Below are 23,689 nucleotides of genomic sequence, written 5' to 3' on the forward strand. Positions count from 1 at the left end.
AGAAAGGGCAGCAACTGCTCCTTCTGACCGAGCTATTTACCTGTGCTAGCCAAAGGCTTTCTCTCAGATTGTTTGTCTTCAAGATTGGGGACAGCCTCAGCTACTATTTCCCTTTTTTACTTCCTCAGTTTCCTGCTGTTTTAAACTCTTTGTTATCTTTAGTTTTTCTTTCCTTCTTCTCTCTACTTGGTCATCGTCTGCCTTCCTTCTTTTTCATTTTCTGCCTGCTTTTCACTATTGCAAGGGGTTTTCCCCACTGCTCTCATCCATGGCCTTCTCTGCCATTTCTTTGCTCCCTATTGTCTTTCTTCTGTCTGGCTCTTTCTGCTCATCAATCACATTATGACAGCAGGGAGCAGCTCACAGAAGACAGACCAGCTGGGTTACATCCTGGTAAGAGCACATGCTGCTGATGACAGGACCCAGAAGATGGAGCAGCGATGCCTCCAAACTGTTTTGGATTTGAACACATGATCCAGATAGGGAGGGAGAGGGGGTTTTTCACTAGCCCTGCTCTGTTTATGTACCTCTGCACACATGGGACAGGATTACACTGCCATGGGCACTGGCACAGCTGGGGAAGGTAGCAGCAAGAGGACAAGCTCTGCATGCATGATGAGAGGAAATCACTGGAGGAGTTACAGCTTTGCTATGAAAGGCAACAAGCCAAGGAGAAGCATTTGAGAGGAAGGCAGAATTCTCTGCTGCACATGTCACTCCCATCTTTGGGAGGATTTTATATATGGGAAAGAAGCAAATACTGAGCATGGCCCTGCTCCCAGTTATGCTTTCCAGGAGAAGGCTCCCTGGCTTGCTCCTCCTTGTGTCTCTGCCATGGGCCTCTCAATCAGAGCAGGCAGTGGGGACCATGCACTCCATGCAGGAGTGTGGGACAGCTTGTGTGCAGTCAGGTAAAGGACTGAATTCCAAGGAACTCAGAGAGGTGGTGCTGGGGCTCAGGTAAAGGGCAGCATTGATGGAATCACCTGCCAGTGTAAGGCTGTTCTGAATTAGCAACACCAGCAGCATTTTTGAATGTCCACAAAACATCAGCACTGTGGCACGATTTGTGTGTTGCTGGTGGTAATGGTACCCATTTAGAAACCCTTGTGCTTTCTTCTTCCTCTCATAGATCTAAGATATGGAAGAGCCTGTGATATCCCTGGCTGAAAAGAAAAGGCAGACTGAGGTACCTTTGGTGCTTGATATTACACCCCTTGGTGTGGGAAAGTGACAAGAAGTGCCGGGACTTGGCTCACGGGCTCCATTGAGCAGGATGGAGCAGCACAGGGAGGCTGCTGGAGGGAGGCCACTGAGGATGCTGAAGTCCAGGGAGGGTTTTAGCATGTGTGATTTAGGGAGAGCATGTGCATATCCAGAGGTCTGCAATGCAATGGCATGCTCAGGCTAATCTCTTTTTGCTAAGGAGCCCTACACATGTTTGGTGTTGGCTTGAGTTACCCCTCCTCAGGTGGCCTCCCCCTTCTCCCAGTGAAGTCCATCTGTTTGGCCTCAAACCCTGTGAGTTTTGGCTCTGAAGCACACAGCCCATCACAGAGGCCCAGCTGAGGCCTTTGCCAGCCCAGGGGAGGCTCTGTGCCCAGCACCCAGCACCCCTGAGTGCCACCAGCTGTGTCCTGATGGGTGACTCCTGCCTGAGCCACATCCCTGCGCCGGCCTTGTCCCACGGAGAGCAGCTGGCCTGGCCCACCATGGGCAGGGAGACGTCCCTGCCTCCTGCACAGTCATTGCTCTTCTGGAAAAAGCTGTTGGACACTGCTAAGGCAGCAGCAGCGGGTGAGGCTGGCGGGAGGTGTGCTCAGGGTCTGCTCCATGCTGGCTTTCTGCTAGCACAGTCTCTGGCTGGTTAAAAGAGGGGTAAATGTCACCATATGCTGCCAAACTGGGCTTGTGTAAGCAGTGGGAAAAGCTGGATACTTGGCCTTGGCCTTTCCCAGCTGGGGCTACCTTCTGGGCTCTGAGGAGGGGACACACGGGGTGCGGAGGGTCAGGGACATCACACCGTAATCAATATGATCAAGTGAAGCCAAATTTATTATCCCCAAAGGGCTGTACTTATAATTTATAAGTTTCTACTGTCCACGCGTCTCTAGCTAATACATAATCCTAGCTGTTCATGTGTCTAAAATAGAATGCTGGTTGGATCATCTCATTTTTCATGCATCTTGCTGTGGTCATCTGGCCCACCCATTGCTTTCTCTTTTTTCTCACTTTCTCAAACTTGCTGACAAACTTGCTGAGTCTTGATGACTCTTCTTGTATCTTTCTCAAGGATATACTGACCCCATTTCTGAATATGTCCATTATCCATTATTTGTGAACATGTCCATTGTCCATTACTACAAGCAGGCTGGGTTATGCATTGGCTGAATGTGTCCATTGTCTCGCAAAAACTCGTCAACCTGCAAAAAATCCTCAATCCTCATTGCAGGGACACTGCAATGCTGTGCAGATTCCACACAAGAATCTCCTACCTGGTGCGCTGGTGAGCAGGCCCCATGAAGAGCTCCTTGTTCAGCTGTGGGCAGCAGCAAGCTGCAGAGAGATTGATCCTGTCTTCCACCTCAGCCAAGGGAGATGGCTCCTGGCATGTGCCTGATCTGAATGCTGCTGTTAGCAGGAAGAAGCAGTCAGCTTGGAGTCCCTGGGAGGCTGTGGTCACATGGATTGAATGATCACCTTGGTGCCACGGCCTGCTCATTTGGGTTCCTCATCTGCATGCCATCCATGCTGGCTCATTTGTGTGCACTCCTTGCTCCACAGGGGCCCTCAGGTGCCACCATGAGATGTGCAAGACCTGTTTTAAAGCTGGTACACGGCTGGATGTAGTCCTTTCAGTGGCAGAGGGAGACATGAGACTACTCTAAGTGTGGCTCCTTCAGCCCAAAAAAGGAAAAAATCCATGGAGACAAAGGGTATCCCATACCTGCCTCAGGGGATCGTGGCTCAGAGCAATTGGGCTGGTGGCTTTGCAAGCAGATGCCAGGCTGCAGACAGTGTACATGCCACTGTGCAGAGAGCCACAGAGAGCTGAAATCACTCCTCAGCAGGCACTGGCAGAGAGGCCAGCTGGTCACTAGGCAAAGAGCTTGGTCTTTGTTACTAGAATGAGAAGGAGCACATTCTGGGGGATTCTCCTAGTGGTGGGGAAAGACTCCTTTGAGCCTGCAGATCCATTATGAGGTTTCTGATACAAGAAAGCAACTTGCTGCTAGCTCAGCCTTGCTGCATGTGTGCTCCCTGTTCCCTCTGCCAGGATCTGGAGACCTACACCTGATGTGGCCCTGCAGTCCCTGGGCCATCTCTGTCTGCAGGTGCAGAAGGAACAGCAGAACCTGGCAGCCCTCCTGTGGCTGAGCTCCTGGAGGGGTGGTCACTGTGGGGGTGCTCCTGGGGGGCAGCTCTTCAGCATCACAGAACACACACAGGTGTCTGCGTGGGCTGAGGAGGGTTTGCTCCTGTCCTTTCAGGGCTCCATTCCTGACTGGCATGTACATGCCAAAGGTACTTGGCTGAGATGGCCTCCCAGCATGGTGGCTTGTCCACCTCAAAAGTCACAGCACCCAGACATGGATGGCAGCCCTTGTGCAGTCATTAAATGCGGAGTCTACTCTAAAACAACACAGCACAGACTGCAAGCCCAGCATTTGGTACTTAGGAAAAGCCAGGTTTAAGGCTTCCTGTGCCAGCCAGCTTTGAGGTTTTGGTAGCACCATCTCTCTCTTAGGATCTTGTCACTGGCTCCAGCCTCCTGTTTCTCTTAGTCTGAGCTTCTACCTCTCTCCTGCTTTAGCTGCCCAGCTGCAGACCTTTCCTCTCTTCCACATCTCAGTCTTCCCCTCATCCCACCTCCCAGCCTAAATTTCTTTTTCTACCTATCAGGTTACATGCTCTCACCTGACCCTAAACATGCCTCACAGCTGCAGTGACAGCATACATCTCTCCCCCTTCTTCCTCCCATCTCCCAGATCTGCCTCCTGATTCAGGTAGTCAGTCCCACACTCCCAGTTATTCCTCAGATCTGTTTCAATCATGCTTTCCTAACTTTTGCCTTAGAACCATGGAGTTTGTTGCAAATCTTTGCATGCTATTCCCTCTCCATCCTGGGAGACCTCTAAAACTACCTCCTTCTGCTGTGGTCTGGAGCCTCCTCACAGCCATCAGCATCAGAAATCACAGCTGCAGGGACAGGAGGAGCTCACCTTCTCACCTGCCTTGGAGCAGAGACACCCAGGGAGGACAGACCAGGTGCTCATTGCAGCTGCCCCTGAGTGCGGCCTCTCAGCCTCTCACACAGCCCTGCTTCCATCCATTGCACAGGTTAACCTTGTTAGGTTTAGGCACCTTGTTAGGGGCCTACAGTGCAGATGAGATCAACCATCTTCACAGCAGGAAAGTGTTTCTCAAAGTATTTAAAGACAGGCAAACTTCTGGTTAAGCTTCAAGAGGGTTTTACAGTGGAGGCTGTCAGGGAAACATGGGGTGTGTGTGCAGTACAGCTACTGGCTTACTCAGCAATAACTCAAGGCTTATAGGGGGCTGTGTGAGAAGTGAAGACATTCCCCATTTAATTTACTTGCTTCTGGGAATATAAGCGCATAGAATGTCACAGCAACTGCTCTGTGATTTTTACAGTGTATAGTGGCCTTCCAGGCTGTTAGCTCTTGTTGGCACAGCAAGTTTTTGTGGGCATGCCATAGCATGTGTAATGCTTCAGTCTTTTTGGCTGAGTTCACAGACAGCAAATAGAAAGCACTGGTTTGTCCTCCTGCCATGCCATAGCCTGCCCTCCAGGGTAAGGGAATTTGGTTGGTCAGAAGCTGCGTAGATGTCTTAAAATATTGCAGTAAGAGTTTCATTTGGAGAAACTCTGAGCACCATTTCTGGCTTTTTGGATAACTAGAAATCCTTGGCCTCATATGTCATCCAGGAAAATGTAGGAAGAGCATTGGACAGGTTGGTTCTTTAGGAAACATTTAGAAACCATGGTTTTAAACTTAGCCTGCCCAAGTAAGTAAAACTACTTCTTTACATGACTTTATGCTATCCCTTTATGATACAGAAGGAAGACACAGGCTATGTGGCAGCTCAGAAATACACTTTCAATTTGGTTTTCTGAATCTCCTATAGTCTGGTTTCCTGAGAAGTTGTTATGACATCCAAGTAAGCAAGTTTTCTCTGACATTTGTAGTACTGGATGAAAAAAAACCAAAGACAAAATGCAGGCTGACTTTGGTAGGCTGCTGCAAGATTAATTGGGTGAGATGTGCCAGCTCAGGAAATTAATTTTTGTTTGGACAGCTTCACTGTTGGTAGGGATGATTTTCCTCTGCTAAGCAGAGTGACCAGACACATTCTTTGGAATTGTTATAGAGGTGTGTTAGAGCCAAAGGGAGATAACATATCTCATTCCTGGCCAGCAGCTTGGTGACAGGGGATGGGATGCAATGTACTCAGAGATGCTGCTGTATAAAAGTGGGCAGGCTTTAGCTTCTAGCAAAACTTCCCTTTTCCCAAGGAGGTATTCAGAGACAGCAGATGCTGTGTCTTCCATGTGAATTCTGCACTGTGGTGCTAGTCTTCAGAACTGGGTCAGGCTTAGAGGAAATCTGAAGAAAAGATGTCTAGATGGGTCTAGAAATGATGAGAATTCACAGAACCTTGTTGTGGTCTTTCATGTTTCCTGTGTCCTGAACTAAACCTTGCCACAGGAGATGTGACTGCAGGTTAGACAGTCCCCCAGGGTTTTGGGAACCAAAGGCTGAAGGGAAGCCTGGGGTTTAAATCTGAATCTGTGACCTCCCTTGTATCCCATAGGGTAAAATACTTTGTTTGATTTTGACTGAGTTTGATTTTTGGTTTTGATTTTGCTTCAGCATCTGTGTGCCTGGCAATCTGGAAGACCACATATAAAGCAAACCAAACTAGTCCAATTAATCAACATGCCATTTTTTGTTGCTGCTGAATTATCAGCAGAGGAAAGCACTTATCATGTTTCACATATTTATCTCCTGAAAATTTCCCAAAATGCAGGAAAGAGAGTTTATATTGTATACATGGTATTGTTTGGCAACAGCTTCAGGAGGTCACCTTCCTCAGAGGTCTTTGGTCTACTTCAGAGGTCTCTTGTGCGGGCTGTCTGGATTTTTACTGATCTGTCTTCTCTACTACTTAAAGCTTTCTCCTTGAAAGCTTGGAGGAGAATACAAGCTACAGAGAACCTTCAAGATATGATGGTTCAAAGAAAAATAGTCCCCTGCTGTTTACTTCCTGCTTCTTGGGACTCTCATGTACCTGCCCTTATCTCCTGCTTCTGCCTCTGGCCCAGTGTCCCCACTCCTGCAGTGTCGCAGACATATTTTATAAAAAATCCTTTTGCCAGGATCTTTTCTCCTGAGAAGCTGAGGCCTCAGGAACAAAATGTAAACAATAATTATCTGCTGCTGTGGAATGCAATGGGTGCAGCTTTGATTGGTCTCATGTAGTTGTTTTTAATTAATGGCCAATCACTATCAGCTGGCTCGGACTCTCTGGTCAGTCACAAGATTTTATTATCATTCCTTTTCTATTCCTTGCTAGCCTTCTGATGAAATCCTTTTGTTCTATTATTTTAGTATCATTTTAATATATAATTTTCTTTTAATATAATATATGTCATAAAATAATAAATCAGCCTTCTGAAACATGGAGTCAAGATTCTCATCTCTTCCCTTGTCCTCGAACACCACCACATTTGGTGACCCTGAGTGAAGAATTCCACACTGCAGAGCTTCCCCACAACCTTCCAGCCCCTCTTTTCTTTCCCACAAGTCAGACCTCGCACCCACATCTCCTTCATCAGCTCCCCACTGCCTGCTGAAGGGACTGAGAATGCTGTGCTTTTTTTCTTTTTTGAGTTTAGTTTTCTTGTTTCTGATTATGCCATGTCTTTTGGGAGAAAAGTCTCCATACACATGGCAAAGATCTGGCTTTTCTCCCAAATGGCAGCCGTTCTTCATCTCTGACCACCACAGAGCCACCCGTGCCTCCTGCTGGCCACACCAGCTCTCTGTGCCACAGCTCTGTCCAAAGGGAAGCTCTGTGTCTGGGCGTGAAGGACTGAGTGGGACACAGGAGTACCATCTAATCACTCCATATGGTTGTAATGGCCTCTGAACTACCAGCACCAGTCAACTATGTGTCATTACACAACATAATGTGGCTCATTAAATCATTTGTTGTCATTAATTTGACTTTGAGCTCAACTACAACGCCAGCAGCATTGAAAGAAAATGTGATTTAAATATTACTGTAACTTTTTACTACAGAATGTTATGCATTGTTTTGAAATATCTGGCTGTGGATATTATTTTAACATGCTTTAAAGTCCATAGTAAAAAAGCATTAGATGTTCCTCACCCTCATTTTTCGTTGTCGCTCAGACAAGTCAAAGTCAACAAGTCTCTGCAAAGTTTAAATATTTTTTCCTTTTATGTTATGTTTTTAGTGCATTTACAGTAAGACTACATTTTTAAAAATTAGTTCCTAGTCATAGTACAGGGATTTTTGTACTTCAGTACCTGCCAAAGATGATGAGAGTAATGTGGCTTGAGCAGGCCCCATCTCACCCCTGCTCTTGTTTCAGTCTTGGAGTCTGGCACTTTTATCAAACACATTTCTAAAGTCTTGCAGGCCAGGGACATGTTCCTGCAGTGAGGTGCAGCTGGATGCTCCCAGCTCTGTGGCTCCTGCTCTCAGCTGAGAGGACAAGCGCTGACTCTGGTCATGGACAGCCATGCCAGCACAGCATTGTGCCCAGGCCAAACCCCATCCCTAGAGGGGCCAAAATGTGGCAAAATCTGGCATCCCAGTCTGCTTGTGGCCCTGCACTCATTGCCCTGGGAGCTAATTTCTTGGACTGGCAGATGAAACAGGTGAATTCCCCACCTGGCTCTTTCCCACTGTGCAAACCCAGGCAAGTTCACGGAGCTCTTGTGTGAGCCTGCTGTTTCTGTGAAACACCCAAAGTGTGGGTGTGTAACACTTCACCTGCACAGCACGCTATAGGGAATGTGGGGCCCAGAGGATGCTGTTTATGCTGTGCTTTTCCTTATTTATGAGCCCTAGGAGAGCAGGAACTGACTGTGCAGAAGGGCACTACCTTCTCCTGGCCTCACGGCCACTTGAGCCAGCCAGCACAGGCAGGCTAAGCCTACCAGGCTGCACTAAGTGCCACCAGAGAGGGCAAATTCAGTGCCTCTCTGTCACATGCACCAAATTTGTTTCATGTAGTAAAACAAATCTACAGCCCTGCAGCATCTCTTGTCTCTAAATAAAAGATCTCCAGTGTATTTATGGTACTGATTGCCACATACCCTAAGTACCTATTTTTTAAATTTTTTTTTTTTTTACCTGTTACTATGTATTTGAAGCACAAAGGTGTTCCCCATTACACAGGCTCACAAGAAGGCAATAATCAGCCCGAGGCTGTGGAAGTAACTGGTGATTGAGCAGTGAGGAATCTTCTGGTCAGTCCCAGGCCAGTGGACTCAGGAAGAGAAAAGACAAGAAAGGAGTAAAGGTGATTTAACAATGTGCAGAGTTGGTACAGAAAAAGAAAGCCCTTGGTGAGACTGCAGGTACACCTGACAAAATGCAGTCATGGTGCACAATTTGTGTGAACGTATGACACACTGACCTGGAAGGAAGAGCTTGTGTATCCTCTGCCTACTCATTTGTCTCACTCTTTCTTGTCTTTATATCCCTCTCCTGTTGCTCCTGTGCATTTGAGAATGCAGATCTGCATGCCAGGCCCACTGCAGGGTCCTGAGCCAGCAGCAGCGCTGGGGTCAGCGACAAAGACTGTGCTGTGTGCTCCTCCTGCCACTGATACCCACGTTCCTCACTGTCACATTCATATTTTCTGAAAAATCCTCTTTGCCCAGAATTCTTCTCCTGGAAAGCTGAGAAGCCTCAGAGAAAAAGAAAAACAATAATTATCTCATTTGCTTCTCCTGTGTTTTGCTGCTTTGGAATGTGGTTTGGAGATTGTTTATCCAACAGGTGGTTATTTCATTGGTTTCACATGAATTGTTTTTACTTAATGACCAATCATGGTCCAGCTGTGTTGAGACTCTGGCAAGAGTCACGAGTTTTTCATTATTATCTTGTTAGGCCTTCTGTAAGTATCCTTTCAATATAATATAATATAATATAATATAATATAATATAATATAATATAATATAATATAATATAATATAATATAATATAATATAATATAATATAATATAATATAATATAATATAATATAATATAATATAATATAATAGCCTTCTAAGAACATAAACTCAAATTCATCATTTCCTCCCCACAACGGGGGACCCCAAAAGTACCACACCTCACGAGCTGGAGAAGGGTCTCTTGTGGCTGGCTATGAGGTGTGGCTATCTCCAGCTCTCAGCAGAGCTGTGTGCCAACATATTGAGAGTAGAATATTGAGAGTAGAATCCTGCAAGCAACACACTGACTTCCCTCCACACCACAAACATCCCCTCCTAGAACTGAGTCATACCACCCAGCACCTTAAACTGCATTGTTTTAGCTACACTCCACAGGATGCTCTTTCACTTCTGGCTCAAGACGCTCCTGCTCCCTCTGACACAAGGCACACTGAGGTGTCTGTGCTGGGGAAGTGATGCATGGCCAGGATGCTGGCCCCACTCCTGCAGAGCTTCCCGGCCCCATGGTACGGGGGCTCAGCGCGGCTGCAGCGCCCACACACATGGAGTGGAGTTACTAATGCCTTCAAAATGACCATTTTCTCTTTGGTTTGTATGTTTTCCAGATGTCATCTGCTGGCTTCAGGGCGAAGGGAAAAGTTAGTGTGAAGAAAGTATTTCAGTAATTTGCCTGGGAAGCCAGGTGCCTCTTTGAGCAGCTTGAAACACTTTTAAATTAAAACTTCAATAGAAAGAGAGACGTTGCTTCACTATGGGCAGATGTAAAACAGCAAGCTGAGATGTGTTGGGGGGAACTGCTTTTCCCATGGGCAGAAGTCAAAACCAGTTGATCCCCTCTTTGCCCATCAACTACCTGCAAGACCAAAGTCACCATGGCAGGTCCCAAATCCAGCCCTGCCCTCCCTGTTCCTGGCTGCAGTCAGGTGTGGGAGCCACTGAGCTTTGTGTCTCTGCTTTTGGCTCATGCCCAGATGGACCTGGATTCATACTGAGCAGGTGTGATATTGTGCAAACTGGTTATCGTGTTTGGGTGCCAGGACCCTGCTCTATGGATATGAACAACCCTCTTTTGGGGTTTAGGTATTTCTGAGTAAAAGTGAAAAAGGGTGACACCCTTTTGAGGTGTTACACCCTTAGAGAAAGCAGTGGCTGCTGGCTCGTCCCTGCAGAAAGGTAGGTTTAGAGATGGCAGTTCTGGCATTTGGGTTCACTTTTATGAAGCACCTTAAAAATCTGTCTGTATAATCTCTTTCTTGCATTTGATCTGTCTCCTTTTCCTGAAGCCAAACAGCTTTTTCCATTCTCTAAGAGCTCCTTGCTGGTGAAACAGAATGGGGAGATTATAGCATATTTTAGTATATTCTTAGAATAATAAAATCTTTTCTAACGAGGAAATAACAGATAAAAGACTTCTTGAGAAGAAAGGGGGAAATAGGTGAATAATGTCACAAAAAATGTACTTTAAAAAACCTGAAACCTTTAGAGAACATGGAAAAACCATGTCTGTATAACCTGAAGTAAAGTAATAATTTCCCCTATTAACACACACTGAAACAGAGCTAAATGATTGCACCACATCTTGATGAATCTGTTTTTAGGAAGGGGAACCTCATGCCACTTGACAAAAGGTTGCTAAGCATTCTCCTATATTCATTAGCTATGTAAACAGGGATGTAGAAGAGCCCCTTTCTTGTCAGTGCCTAAAGAAACAGAGCTTGGACCCTAGCAACTAAAAAATAATCTCCCTGTTTCCTGGAAGTCTGTCAGACTGATGGGATTTTTCTTTCTTTTGAGTGGGGAAATATGCTATTTGGAGAGAAGAAAAAAAATATCCTTGAGTTTTTGGCTCCCTTCTTGGCATGAAAGGAGTGCAGTGGGTTTAGGTATTTCTGAGTAAATGTGAAAAATATTGAAGGGGATATTTTCCTCCAGGGATCAAGGTACACACCAACACTCACTTCCATTCTGTCCCCAGGCACTACTGTATTACACAGTCTTACAGCAGTGCATGAGTTTCAGAGAGAAAACATTGTAAACATGAGCTGGAAAGCGTGTGTTTTTCTGTTTCTCTGGTTACCTCTTTGAGAAGTACTTGATGAAGTCAATTAAAAAGAGAAAAATCCCCAGCCTCTTCCTCTCAGTAGAAATCAGTCCTTTTTTTGCAAACAACTCAGCGTTCAGTTCTTGCAAAGAAACAGCCATATGAAAAATGGAAAAAAATCATAGTCCTTGGCAGCTAACCTTTTATTTAAGTTCATTAAGTACTTTCAGCACACTGTAGACTTGCACACATTAATTTCCATCCCCTTTCCAACCTGGCAGATTGCTCTGCTCCTCTCCTTCCTCCTTGACAAAACAGGCTATAAGCAAAACAGTGAAGCCCTGGGCACAGATCATTTGGTGATTTCTTTATCAAGCAATGATGACTTTTTCCTGCAAAGGCAAAGCTGCACTCTCTGCTGTTTCATAGGGTTTTCAGGAAGATTCTTATCCAAGTGGAACAAAAGCAGTCTGGCCCACTGGATTTTCCTGGAGATTTAAAAAAGTTTTTCTAAATGGAAAAACAAAAAGGGTCAAGTTTAATAAATTCAGTGCTGCTCCTTTTGCACTTTCTCTGGATTATTTTTACTTCGGAGTCAATTTTTATTTGCTCTCTACTCCTTTACACAAGGTGCTTAGGGACCATTTGTAATTCAACATAATGTTCTATCTCATTTTTGTGGAGTTATGAGCTGCAGTGACTCTGTTGAAGGATCCTTGCAGCCTGTGGGAGGGAAAGGAGGCCAGGAGCTGGTGCTGTCCTGCAGGTTCTGCACTGCACAGTGAGGGTGCACACTTGCTGTCATGCAAACTGGCACGGGTAGAGTCACTTCTGTTCCCATGTCATTAGCAAAGCAAGGAAACAGTGTTTTTAATTGTTTTACTAGATATTTTAGTTAATAGGAATCATAAAATCAGTGGATAAAGAGTGTAGTGTTTAATTATGGCTGTAGTTATAGACTCTCACAAGCAAATATTATTGCTTATAGGGGACTGCCATCCACTAGGGCTTTCTCCATGTATTTCAATGGTCTGTCCTTCTTCCATATGCCCATCTCTGAGCACGTGCTATCCATATTTTTCTAACTTTTACTGATTCCTTGGCACTTCCTCTGCAGCTGAAATGGAACAAATGGGCCTGGAAAAACTTTCCTGGGTCATGAAGGTTGTCTCATCTACAACCATTATGTAACTGTGTCCAAGCCCTTAGCCAGGTCCATCCAGGAATCAGGGAGACTTTGTGTCCTTGCTGCACATTTGGGAGGTTGCTTCAGCACAGGGCTACCATAGCTGGGAGGAACGTGCTTGTGATCTCCAGAGTAAAGGATAGTTATGGCTGCTTTATACTCATTTGAACTTTGTACTTGGCTCAAGCTGCTTTTTTCCCCTCTCTGCTTTTTAATCTACTGCTGCATTTACAAAGGTCAGTCATGTCTGTTCTCAGCCCTGGCTTTCCTTTGACTTGTCCCATCTGGTGTGTTAACACAGCCTCCCCAGCAAGCCCACGGTCAGCATCCTCTTCATGTTCACTGCCTCTGTTTCTTCAACACAGAAACAGCTGAGGAAGCTGTGCCCAGCAGGCCTGTGAGGTCTCTCCAGGGCTGTCCATGTCCAGTGGGCACTACTCTTTATCTGCCTTTTTTGGAAATTTCTGTATGCACCTGCCTTTTCCCATCTTCTGCCCAGTTTGGCTTCAGAAGCTGAGTGACAAGAGCCAGGTCAGAGCTCTGACAACACCCGTGTACACAGGTCTCCTTCCATGCTAATTTTCAGCTGCCAGGACTCTTAATGACTGCAAACACTTGGGTAACTTGTCCCTGTATCATGAGCTTGGATTTTGCAAATTATTCAATTTTGTTTGGATTTATTAGCCTGGCCTTCTAGGTCATGAGTCTTCTATGCTGATCATGCCTGTTTTATCCATAAGTACTACTGGATGTTCCCATTTTCTCTGCCAGTGATCATGCTCCTTTGTCATCTCCTCAGGAATGTACTCATCTCCTAGTCCATTTCAGTGCTGATTCCCATTTTTGCAGTTTTAGTTAATAATTCCTTTGTGATACCATAGAGATGTCGAGAGAGGTTTGGCTGACTTGTATTTTCCCATCTGAAAGGCGTCCATATTATAAAAAAAAAAAGATATCATGTTATTCAGGCACATTCCTGATGCATCTTCTCCAAATTTTCAGTTACCTTCTTAGCCCTCTCCTTTTTCACATATCTCAAAGCCTTGCACAGATCACTTTCCCCCTCTTCTGCATCATACCATAAGCTTGTTTGCCATTTCAGACACTTATTTGGGTTTAACTTTGCAGTGCCACTTTCCTGGCCCATCACAGAGCTGCCTGAATCAGGATACAGAATCTGCCTTGAGGGGCATGTATCTAAATGTCTGAAGTGCCAACATAAAGCAACTTACTTTATTGGATTAAGAGAGGTTTTCTGAGCTATCAGACTCAGTATTTACTTTTCTGGTTTGGGGGACTGTTTTTCAAGTTTTTTTTTTTTGGTCACTAAGTCTTCTTACAATTTATCTGTATGTCTGTAAGCTATAACACTGATAATAGAGCAACATCAGTGCCAAAATTAATTTCCAACCTTGTAAAAGCAAACTAATAATTGAGGTGAATGCTCTAGTGTGAAGATGCCACTTCCATGATTCGTGCTTTGAATAGGAACATAAACCAGGCTGTGCACAGCATTAGCCAGACACACAAGATGCCATTATACTGTTTTCTTCTATATTGAGATTTTAAAAGAAAGGAAAAGCTTCAAACGTAATTTTAACCTGTGTTTTAGTGGAATTATACTTCTAACCTTGTCATCCTACCTTTTCTGGTCTGTTTCTGGGAGCAGGGATTGTACTTTTCAGTTAAGGGTTGAGTTCCAGCGAGAACTGGGAGGCTTTTGGAGAATGGTGGGACTGGATTCAGCCCCCTGAAGAATCAAAGGAATAAAGTGCCTGATACATGAGGCAGTCTGATGAGACTTGACACTAACTGCACTGAAGATTTCACACTGCAAACTGTCTCTTCATAAGAAGGGCAGAAAGAAGCCACCTTCCTGATTAATCCATGGGGGCTATTGAGTAGAAATGAAAGCAATCAGAGTCAGACCAGCTATGCAGACATGGCAGCTGGACTGGACTGTCTGAGAGCATGGAAGGAAAGCATTTCTTTTTCATCTCCTGCAGTTAAAACCAGTGTTTCCTGATGTATACGGACATTGTACAAATTATTTTTCTGTGATCATCATAAAAAAAGCATTGGAAAGGAATAGTTATATGTAAAAGAAAACAGTTGTTTTGGCATCTTTCAGTTGCAACAAAGTGTACTGGGAAAATGCAGTTTGAAAACAGTGATCTGAAAGGTAAATGGGTCAGGCTAGACATTTTTGTTTTGGAAATCTTTGCCTTGCTGTTTGTAGTGGGCCCATAAATGGAAGTACTCTTTGTCTCCACTGATCATCAATTTAATTGCAAGGAGGAGATAAAAAGCTGAGGAGAATGCAGAAATGTTAATAAACTTTCAAATATGCACTCAGATGAATATGCCCTTTATAAGTCATGTGAAATAGCTGGGTTATTCAGAGTAGAGTCCCTCCTGCTGGACTGACTAGGTTAAGTTTGTAACTGACCCCAAAACTTTGCTCAAATGTTCCCAAAACCTACTCAAAATTCAGTGGCTGACCCAGCCAATTGTAACATTACATCCTTTTAAAATCTACTTAGCATAATGAAGTGCCACTTGAGTCCAATTAATCTGTTATTAGTGGTGCCTGATCTTCATCTTCCCTGGATGGAAGTTGAAAGCAGCTCAGAGGAATCCCACTGCTGGACCACTTTGCGGGTAGGAGGGGTTTGTGTTACCCTCTTGCAAGGAAAGAAGCTGCCAGAGGAGAGTCACCTGGGACCACACATGGTCAGGAGAACAAAGTGGTTTTAACCATCCCCAAACTCCTGGTGTTCACATCTTGTTCCTGTGGATGTGGCTCGCGTCCTTCACAATACATATGCTTCATGAAGGTATTAAAATGTTACCAGGTATGTTAAAACTCTTCAGTATTTTGGATAAGGGATTGATGGCCCCCAAGAGATGGATAGAGGTGAGGTAATTTAGTGCATCTCCATTGACCCCTGATTCTTAGTTCATACCTCTTGATGGATGTGGACTGCTTGATGAGGATGCTGGGGGCAGAGAGACTTTTTCCTAAAAATCATAGATTTCTGCTCCTTAATCTAGTAGAATCCTGTTTCCTTTCCTCATGTGCAGCGTGTGCAGCAGCAGTGCTGGACGGCCACACACTGAGCACTGTCCTACCATGGGGACAGGGAGGTGGGATAGAAGTGGGGAACTGTGGGAACAGATGTTGCAAAGTACAAGAAAACTGAATTGCAAGAGGTAGCATTAATCATGTGCAGATTAATTTTATTATCCCAGATTCCATGGAAGTTTTAACAGCAACAAATTTCATTATTGCATACATTGTGTATTGCATACAGGATCACTGTCCTGTGGTGGTATTGGCAGATTGCTTGGTATCACTATGGTGTGACTTGTAAGAATTGATGGTAAATGAATATTACTCTTTTGTTTGGTACTCCCCCTGGAATTATCCAAACAAAGTAAACAAATTCTCCAAACAAAGCATAAATAAATAAAACACTCACAACTGGATAAATGTGACATGTGTCAAAAAAAAGAAAAGAAAAGAAAAGAAAAGAAAAGAAAAGAAAAGAAAAGAAAAGAAAAGAAAAGAAAAGAAAAGAAAAGAAAAGAAAAGAAAAGAAAAGAAAAGAAAAGAAAAGAAAAGAAAAGGAAAAAGAAACATTGATACTTCATTCCTTTTTAACCAGCTCCAAGGCAATTAGATGCCTTTAATCTATATCAAAATAATAAATGAGGTAGCACATTATATCCAAGATGAACATCATGTAGAAACATCATGACATGGTGTTTGGATTGATGAGATCAAAGTTTTCTGTGTCTAGAGGAAAGGCAGCTGTACTCAGTAAGTGACTGAGACAGGTACAGTAAATGGCAGTGCACAGCAGCAATTTCCCCACTGTGTGTGAAGCAGTGTGAGGACTTTATCCAAAGAGTGACAGAATTCTGAAAGGTTCTGACTTTGTTGCCTCTTAAATCAGACCTTACACCTGTTTTAACATACTTGCCAGAGCTACTACATCTACTCATTTTCCATCAGAAACACTTGCTGTGACCACTGTGACAGCTTTTTCTCGTAACAATGTGCCATGTCTGGCTTAGTCTATTTTCAAGAGACCTTTCAGTACTTCCTCCCAAAGAAATCAGTGGTATCAGGAGGAAGCTGCAAATTTCAGTCTACGGTAACAGGTAGAGCTGTTGGACAGTACCATAATACGATGACCTTCTTTGTATTTTTCAAAAAAAGTTTCTTTGATTGGTAGCAAATGGGGGAGGGAGGAGAGGTACCATGCCACTAGGGCTAATCCATTCCACCACAGCATAATTCAGAGAAACTCCCAAATACTTGTGGCTCCTCCATGATTTATGGTGCTGAATTTTGCAGCCTTCAAGAGCCGGGTGAGGAAGGTTATCCCAGCTAAAAGAAACAAATCCTCCCTGTAACGGATGTGAGGTGTTTGTTTAGTGATCCCATGAGCTTTCAGATCAAATCCATGCTCTGTAGGGAAACAAGAACACCAGCCTTTGATCTCCAGAGGGAATTTCTTTATTTGAGTTTGGTGAGGTGCTTCCCAAGGTCAAGTGTGAGCAAAGAAAGAACCCTGCTAAGAAGCCAAACCAAAAATTTGATAAAAAAAGAAAAAGAAACCCCTTTCTGTTTTTCACTGTCAAAGTGCAGGAAGTAAGCTGTATCTCCCAGTTTGCACTACCTGGGGATTCAGACCAGCTGCCTAATTTTATTCACAGCTCATCTCAGTGAGCAAAGGCTCATCTAATATAACAACACTCCCTGGACAAAAGAAGCTGGGTCTGGTGATGTGTGGCAAACTGTCCAGTGGCAGGAGGTAGAGGAGATGTGGTAAATCTGTGGCACAGCTGTGGGAAATTCTGTACAGCTTCACAGCAGAGAAAGGCTGGAAGAAGAGATGAGACTCTCAGCCAAAACATGAACTGTATTTGATAATTCTTGGCTCCCAGGCAGTGCTGCCAATTAGCCATACAGAGGATGCAGTGCAGTGTTCAGTCCAGTTGAATCCTGCAATCTGTCTGAGTCCACAGAGATATTTGAGTAACGCTGTTAAACTGGAGAGCCTCTTCCAGTATCCTGATCCTTTGCATCTGTCACATCCAGCGTGGCTTGATGCCTCTGAGCCATCTACACACTTTCTGTGAGGAGCCCAAATATCATCTTTCTTGGGGCTTTTGAAGGGAAGGGTTTAAAAATAGCATAATCTCAAATCTTTTCATGATTTTTTCTATGGTACCTCCTCTGCTTGAGATCTGCTGTGCTCCTGTTCTCCCCTGGTGCTGGATTTATGAAATCTCAGAGGCACCAGCACTTGCTGAAGTGAGGAGGCAGCAGAGTGAGTCCCATATCCCTCTTGCAGTGTCCAAGGACACCTCTTGCTTGCTGTCTGCTACTATGAGCTACAGGCTACTCATTCCTGCCAGTCCAAGTCTGGTGCTTTACTACAATGTAAATTTAAAAAATAATTAAATGCAAAGGGAGGAAAAATCACTGAAAGTTTTAATTTTTTATTCTTTTTTGCAGGGAAGGGAGACTGAAGAGAAGCAGATGGTTAATCTTTTGATAGTCTGACTATTCTTTTCTATATGAGTCATATGTCTAAATATTCAGGGTCACCAATGACCTCCTCTTGGCCAGATTTACAAACTTTCTCCCTTCTTGGTCTAGCTGAAATCTTGATGCATTGATTTCTCTTATCTTTCTGGACTTTCCTAGCATAGGTCTATGTTTTAGTTTTGCTCTTTGGGGACTAGTGATATGAATATAATAACAAAGACAAAGGATTTTTTTCCTCCTGTATGGCTTGCATAGTTCTGTGTCTCTTGTGGGTGTTTTTGATGGGCAGCACATAAAACATATTTTATGTGGGAAAAAATCTGACCCAAATATTTTTGGGTGCACTCCCTGCATTATAAAGATTTATAGAAATCTTGTTTTGAAGCACACTGACTGAGATGGAAGCAGTTACAGAACAGTATTTATTAAACTATGAGACAGCCAAATATTACTTCATAAAACCTACTCACAGCATCTCCACTTCCTGTATAGTGAATAACTACTGCACTAGTTATGACTACAACATGCAACTATTGCAAGTCAAACCTGAGGACTATATTTTCAAAGCTAGTGCTTATTTTCTTAGGTTACTGTGACTATCTGGACATCCACACCCTCAGTGATCCACAAATATATGTTCTAAACCCTGCCTGGGCTAAATGAGGGCAGGATTTAGGAACCTGCTCTTAGAGATGCTCACAAGTTGAGGTGAGGGAGCTGCTAATAAATAAAACTACCAATACACATATGTAGGGATATGGCCAAGTTCTCTGTAGATTTCTACTGAAGGCAAAGTCAGGACATAGTAGGCATAATAGGCTCTGAAATCTAAGTACACCAATATTCAGTCTGTGACTTGGTCCTGACAGTCCTTCCTGCTACTTTTACTATGCCATTTATTTGCATGGATTTACTTCCAATTTAGGTCTTAATTTATCAACACATTTAAACAGCATTACAGGACAGTAGCTGAAGTTCATGGTGTGTCTCTAAGGACTGAAAATTCATTAATGATTAGCCTAACAATAGGAGGTTTCAAGGACAATGGAAAAAGCCCACAAGCAGTCCTGTGCTGGTCTTTAATAGTAGATGTGTTGTGTAATCCTCAGGAAGTAATTTTTCAGCTTTGCTCAGTATGGGCAAGGTCTTTACTGGAGCAGTGTGAGTGCTTTGGGGCTGTGCCTTTGATGACACAAAGAGAAGAGCCAGAGGAGACCAACGTGGATGATGATAAGTTTGGAAAACATGACCTATGAAGAAAGGTTCAAGATGTGTTTGGTTTTGTTTTCTTTTCTTCTCTTCTTTTTTTCTTTTTTTTTTTAATCTAGGAATAAAGCATCCTGAGATGGGACACAATGAAAGTACTTTAATTTACTTTAAAGTACTTCCAGTACTTTAAACATTGTTTTGAAAAACTATGGTGCTCATAAGGATGTGGGAAGAACTGGTTTATTTATGGTAAATGTGATTTAGTTTAGGCATTAGGGAACACCACCTACTGTCAGAAAAATCCAGGAATGGGAGAGAATACCTAGAAAGACATGTTGCTGTAGTGATTAGAGACTTCTAAAGACAGATCAGGCTTACATCTGCCAGGAGAGGCCAAGATATCGTTAGGTTGCCTCTGTGTGAAGGGTGGGGAAGGTGTTCTCTTGAGATCACTTCCATCCCTCAATTCCTGTGATTCATGGTCTCTATGGGACTTAAACCTTTGCTGAACCAGGGCCTTGGACTGCAGTCAGCTCCCAGATTTCAAAGGCTTCATTTTGGAAGACTCACAGGCTGGCCAAGTATCAAACAGTTTATTCTGCCCTCCGAGGAGAAGACAGCCTGGCTGTCACTCAAGTCTCAAAAGCTGACAGAGTTTTGTGCCTTGCTCATTATCACTCAGCTGAATCAGACCTGCAGCAGCACACCAAGAGAGGAGGCAGTTCCTGGGAAGATTTTGCCAAGGAAGTTCAACAAATCCAGGATTCATCTGGAGCTATTCCCTTTCACATGGTCTCCTCACCCCATCCTGCACTCTTCCCGCCAAGGTCTTGGTGCTGGAATACCTTTCAGAAACTCCATTCAAGAGGAAGAAAAATGCTCAGGGGTCAGAGATGTGTAGCCAAAAGTTAAAAGCTTAGTCTTTAGCCAAAATGGATGTGGAACAAGTGTTGTCCAAACAAACGAAAACCCACCCCCAAACAAACAAAAAACCCAACAAAACAAAACAAAAAAAGCAGACAAACAAACCCAGAGCACACCAAACTTGTCTTGTCTTTCTTTCATACCCAGTGCAGGTGACCTTCAGGGGCTTTGTATTTACTTTTAGAGAGGAGGGCAATGTGAATGGTGGTACATGATCAGAACAGCATCACTGTGCTAGCACCCACGTTTCTTCTCAGCAGAGTCAGAAAGGTCAAGAGATGCAACAAGCCCAAGGGCCCTTGATGCCAGGTTCCACTCTGATACATTTTCTGCTGGTTTCTGTATGAATGCTGTCACTGGCACGCTGCCTTGGGCTTCCAAGGGGACTGTTTTCCCTGCTGTATGTAATTGTCTTTATTGTGTCTCTCTGGATGCAGCACCCACTGCTGACCTCAGCCTCGTGTGCATGGCTGTCACACCAGTGCAGGTTTCTGCAGCTGTGTGCTCAGCTGGGGACAGCTGTGAAGGTTTGTGTGCCCACAGGAAAGCAGGGTGTGGAAGCTGATATTCAAAAGGAAGAAGACAAATGTGAAGTATCTGCAATAGATGTGCTGCCATGATGGTAACACAACCACCACCAAATATTCAGCAGGCTGATTTTTCTTTCTCCAAATTTCTTTTCCCTTGACATTACCTTTGACCTGTGCTGGGATCTGAAATCCCATTTGGCCACTGGAGGGCAATCCAAACTCCTCACCACAGATATTTCTAACCCATGGTTTGCCGACTAGCAGTGCTCCAGCTGAGCCTCAGGGACTGCAGTTTGCTTTTGTGCTCCCATCCCTTCCTCTCTTTGCCCCTTCCTTTTACATACACCACACACAGGCCGGTGTCAGTGAAGTCTTGTAATTATGGGGAGTCTTCTTTCCAACAAAGTGCAACCTTGCCAAAACAAGTTCCTCCACAAGTCCCTTCCTTGCCAGGTCTGCAGGGAATGCTCACACTTGGCTGACAGACTCCATGGTGAGGTCTCCATCAGCCCTGGTCATCTGGCCAGTGCCAGGCACAGCAGTGACTTGTTGGACAGAGCTGAATGTCATACTGTCACACTGTGTGAGTGCTGCTTTGTGTGGACTGACTAAAATTTATCTTGGGGAAAGAGAGCTGTGTAGAAGCATCAGAGTGGGCATGCTGCACCCAGTGCAACACCAGAAACTCTGGGCACTGCCTTCTTTCTGTGTCCTTTAGGAAAGTCAGGCTGTTGCTGCCTAATCCTTCAGGGAATAGCTGTGAGAATAATGGACAGAAAGTGTTCCACTTTGTGTGCTCTATTTGAATCAGACACTTGGGTTTATGTCAGATTGTGTCATTCTGGTTCCAGACAGGGTCAAGGCCACCTTGCAGTGGGTGCAGAATCACAGCATGAATTTTTTTTAAAGTCATTGCCCACTCCGAGGTCTACTGAGAGTTTGACGGTACCTGGAGATTTTTCAGCAACCAGTCAGCAGCTCTCAGTCTCTCACTGAGCAGATCCCTTCAATTCCAACAGAGATGAGCACAACAGTCTCCCAGATGGAGCTCTCTGTCCCTAAGAAAGGCCTGGCATCTGGAGATGTTGAACAGCAACCTCTTCAGGAGTGGAAAAAGTCAGCAAACCAAACACATCTGGATCTCAACCTTGCAGCTTATAAGGCTCCAAGGAAACTTAGTCCATCCTCTCAGCTGCCTATAGATGCTTCCCCCAGGCTCACCCTTGTATGTATTGTTCAGGCAGCATTTTCCTGTGTTTAACATGATCCTGTAGACAGGACCTGTATAAATAAAATTGTATTTTATATATAATTTTCTATAAATAAAATTATAACATTTCACGGTCCTTTCATAAACTTTTCTTTCTGAAGTCATAAGAGTAAGTATTTTTGTATAGGTGAGACAGGACATTTAGAATTGCCAGGGAAGAGGGAGATTCACAGAAGTATGGACAAAAAAAGCACTTTTAAATTTGATTCAGGAAAGGGTTGTGCATTTTCCATCAGACAGGCTTTAAAGGGACTGGGACATAAAACAAATGCCAAGCCAAATACTGAGAGCAATGTAACCAGTGAAACAATGGGAAAGTTATTTAGCAGCACACACAGCCCTGGAACAGCCACGCTGTAAGTCAGGCACGCACACCAAATGTATTTTGGGCCACTGGTGCCAGAGCACTCAGCTAACCCCCAGAAAACTAAAACCCTACACAACATGCTTACATTTCCCTCTCAACAACAGCTTGTGAGGCAATCACTGTGAGGGGATATACAGCACTTATTTACTTCAAACAGCCACTGGGGCAAGCCAGCTTGGACTCTGATCATAACCAGATGCTCTTCAGCCATCCCACATGCAAGGTGCATTGTGCAGCTTCCACGTGCATCCCCAGAGCAGCAAGTCCTGCTCTCCCACTACCCTGCCCTAAGCACTGCCAGGCACTCTGTCAGGTAACTCTGGCTGTCTCCTGAGCATCAACTCTCACATTTCAGCTGGCACAGGATGATTTCTGTCATTGCAGAAGAGAACCTGTCCGTGCTCCTTCAGAGAGGATGCCCGTGCTTGCAGGTAAAATAAAATTGTTACCAAATTACACTTCTGCAACAGATGCATTGTCCTTCCCTTTGACCCAAGTCCTCATTGCACTGGGTTCCCTCCTGAGATCAAACATCCTTGTTGAGGCAGCTGTGGGAGAACAGGTGCCACAAATCCAGTTAACCTGATCTGATTTGCAGATAGTACTTGCTTTTGCCTGGATTCTTGGGGATGGTTTAGCTCAAAGCAGGCCTGTGCTGATGTAAACTGGACTCAGGGATGACTTTGAAAGTTGAAATCATAAGGGATGGAGAAATCTGGGATAAATAACCAAGCTGAAAGGCTTGGGTCCTCTACCATGATGCAAAGGTGGCTGACATAAGTTGTGTGAAGGCTTTAAAAGCAGCCCACATTTCTGCTTGGACAGTTTCATTGACAGTGCTAGAAGATTTCTTTTTAAAGTTCTTGAAGGATCTGCAAGCTGAAGAAGGCTGACAAGTGGTCTGATTTTTCTGTCTTTTCCCCCCATGATTGATAGAAAAAGAGCTTTGCTATTTTCTTTGCCGTTTCCCACAGAAGAGCCTTGGGAAGTCCATGTCATCCTAGGTTTGGAGAGCAGTGCTGCATGTGGTGTCATCCCCAGCAGAGAAATGCTGAAGGGGCATTCTGCCTCCTTGCAGCTAGCAGAGAATGAAGCGAGCACCATCTTTTCTTCAAGTTATATAATTATTCCTCCTCTTCAGAAGGGCCTTCTCTGCCCTTGATACCCAGAGTCTGTTGGCTCCCACAGGCAACTCTTCACATGATTTGCTGTTTCTGCTTCAGAAAGTAAAGTATTCAGGATGGTTTTTCAAGAACTGAAGTTTTTTAAAGTAATGTTCCCACCACGACCACCAAAACTCCTCCTCTAAAGACTTTGGTGAGAAAGAAAGTCTTTTAGGCGAAGCAAAGAAATTTACAT

Source organism: Melospiza melodia, chromosome 3 (genome assembly GCF_035770615.1).
Source record: "Melospiza melodia melodia isolate bMelMel2 chromosome 3, bMelMel2.pri, whole genome shotgun sequence".
Lineage (NCBI taxonomy): Eukaryota > Metazoa > Chordata > Aves > Passeriformes > Passerellidae > Melospiza > Melospiza melodia.